Raw genomic sequence first — 3,400 nt, forward strand, 5'->3', positions numbered from 1 at the left:
TCCGCCTTCAGTTATGTCATACGAAACGTCATACTCGATGCGGAAACAGAGAGGCGGTGTCTTTCAGTGATGGGCCGGTGTGAGGAATTTATTTGATTGACAGACACGTTAAGGAGATAAAGGGAAGTGGGCAGGCGAGGGGTGACTGCAAGTAGCCTGTTCATCGTCGCTGATAGTTTCTATCACATTAAGATAGGACTGCTTCATATAAAGTCAAGCATGCACAAAGGCTGCCGTGGTCGCTATAAGAAAAATCCCCAAATCCATATAATGTAATATTTTGTTAGATCATCTGAAAGATTACAAAAGCTGTGCAAGCTTTTGAGATTTCCCAAATCACTTCATTAGGCAAGATACTTCCAAAAGCAGGTTAGTGTGGGAGGGGTACAGTAGGATATAGGAGAAAATAAAATACCAATTGGATGTTGTAGTGAGGTCGATAGGAGGAGGAGGAGGGTTTGTTTTCTGTCTTCAGTGCTTGTTGGCCCACTGGAAGTGAAAAGCTAGCAGACAACGGTTGATCCTCCATTGTGGAAGATAGAAAATGCAGGTATGAACTCAAAATTCTCCCATCTTGGACAAACCAGCCAGCTTCATTGGTTAGTAGAAAACAGAATTAGCATCACTCAAAAAATGAGTATGTGGGCCACAGAAGATTAGGGGCTTTCTCCTCTTGTTTCCCAAGAAAGTAATAACAGTGGAGCAGCCAATGGATTATCAATTTATTAGATTTGCCTATTAAATTTTAATACATTTTGTACCTCAAATTATATCAGAAAGTACTAGTTTTATTTGTAATGCATGTTGGAAGTGGGTCAAAACACTAGTGCCCCATCTCCAAAACTTTCTCACTATGACTATGCTGTGAATGTAGCATCTGTGTTACTACGTAAGCAAACAAAAATAGGTCTCCCCTTAAATCTTACTAGCTCAAATCAGTGAAAAGCATGTCACAGGGAAGGAAGAGATAAAGGTAGCAGGCACAATATGAGCAGTATATTAGATTCATTCATTCATTGAAATGTAATAAAATAGGCTTAAACTTGGTTATTAGAGCTGGGGTGAGATTTAAGGGGTTAAGTCTAAGTCTTCATGGAAAATACGGGTTTTAAGGGGCTCGAAGGAAGAAAACTAGCTTTGTGAAAAAGATCCTGAGTTCCTCTTAAAAATAGCACACCTAAAAGCTTTTCCTCATGAGGCCTCCAAATATTTGTAGTAAATAACATATACAGTTGCCAGCTCTCAGCTGGCTGCAGCTGGGAGTTAGGCTGAAGAAAAACAAGCTTGCAGGTTATGCTGAGAGTGACAGTAATACTGGATTTCTTGGAGTTCTTCTGCGAGAAAAATGTGAAGACCCCCTTCAAAGTTTAAAGCAGTCTTCCCAATCTGGCACCTGTTGGCATGACTGGCTTGAGTTGATAGGAGTTGTTCTGGAGGGTGTTGGAAAAGGTTAGTTTAAAGGATCATGATGGGGGGAATTGACTTCAGAGTAGGACCACTGCGCCACCTACATCCCTTTTCAGAGTAGGACAAAGCTCTCCATATCTAATCCCATGCTGCTTCAGTGACTTCAAGTCCATGCTTTTTCATCCCTGCAGCAGCCTGTATTTCCCCAGCCAGGCACTTTTGGTTGGAGCAGAAGGGTCCATTGTCTCCAGAGCTTTATCCATGAGCCAGCTTGGGGAGACCTGTGCAGCCTTTCTGCTTAGGCTAAAGGCTTCCTAACCCAAGCAAAGCTGTCTCCAAAGACAGCCAGGTAGGGTCAGGCACACCAGGGAGGAGAGATACATATGAAAGCAGACACCCATTAGTATATCATTTACTAGAAGAAAGTAGTAAATTAGAATCACCTGTTAGGACTGAGTGGATCCACATCAACACACATTGAAAACATTTCATCCTTTTTGTCCTGCCCCTGTATTTCTGTGAGCAAAAGAAGCCCACAGGCCCACATATTGAAAATTATCTAAGGTAATTAATTTACAGCAGGGGTCCTCAAACTTTTTCAATAGAGGGCCAGTTGAAAGGTGGCGGCTACATGCGTGGGCTGGTGAGGGGGGTCTGGGCACACGGGCTGGTGAGGTGTCATTCGGTGCATGTGAGGTGGCATTGGGTGTGCCTGGTGGTGGATCACTCGCTTGGAGATCTCCCAGCAAATACAAAACCATCTCCAAGCAAGCAAGCCACCACCTCCCTGCCCGCACTGCAAACCAGTGGCGAGCGCGTGTGCATGGGGGAGGCAGATGGCGGCTTGCTCACTCGGAGATGGTTTTGAACTCACTGGGAGAACTCCCAACGAGTCCAAAACCATCTCCGAGTGAGCAAGCCACCGCCTCCAGCCCGTGCAGTGAGCACATGGGCGGGCGGAGGGCAGCGGCACGGTTGGCTGAATGGGCATGGCGGGCCAGATCCATCCCGCGAACCGTAGTTTGAGGACCCATGATTTACGGTAACATCTAAGAGGCATGTATTGTTAAAAAGTAGGAAAATATACAACCATACAGGCTTATATACATTCTCATTCTCTCTCTCTCTGTATAATACATACTATAGCCGAACAGTGCTTGACTATTCTTAATGTTAATAGTATGTAACTTAAATAGTACCCTGTACGCCTAGTAAAAATAGTATATAATAGTACTTTCTTACTGTAGGGACTTTGACTGGCTTCTCTTAAAATACAGTATTCTGAGCTCAAAAGCTCAGATTCTGAAGATGAGCTAGTCAAAGAAGAAAAGAGGTTGGAATGTCTTACTGAAATACCAAAGTTAATGAGCAAGATTAACCAAGTGGCTGGTGAAAACCAGACCACTTCCAGGTTGTGGGGAGATATTATAGCACAAGGAGAGTCAGAGGAGGAATCTCCCTGAGGGTGTAGTTAGCACCTGTTGGAAGAAAAGGGAGGAAGGGGGATTCATCTTGACTACAACTCTTGACATGGGCAAGAGTGGATTCCACCAGCCAGAAAGATCACTACTTTGATGCATGCTACTTGTTAACTTTATTTTTATTCACTTTGCATCACATAGCCAACCTAGCACAATAAAGGACTGTATTTTAGAATTTAATATTGCCTTTATTTGCTAGAAAGAGAAAAGTAAAGAGATGTGGTCATGACAATTAAACAGAAAGTGTTCAAAACGTTTCATGTACATTATCTCAGTAATCCTTACTAACAGCGTATATACATTTTGCTTATCCCTGCATTACAGATGGAAATGAGAGACAGCAGTTTGCCAAAGGTCATCGAGTGAGAAAGGCTTTTTGGTTCACTGTTTAAGTCTCCTATTCCTATACTAAACTGAACAAACCTGCTTACGGTTTACAGCCCAGTCCACATTTGGAAGGATGTCTTTCTTCTTGAAGGTTTCCTTTAACAGAATCACTGAGCAAAGGGACA

This window comes from Varanus komodoensis, unplaced genomic scaffold (assembly GCF_004798865.1).
Source record: "Varanus komodoensis strain SLA01 unplaced genomic scaffold, ASM479886v1 scaffold5, whole genome shotgun sequence".
Lineage (NCBI taxonomy): Eukaryota > Metazoa > Chordata > Lepidosauria > Squamata > Varanidae > Varanus > Varanus komodoensis.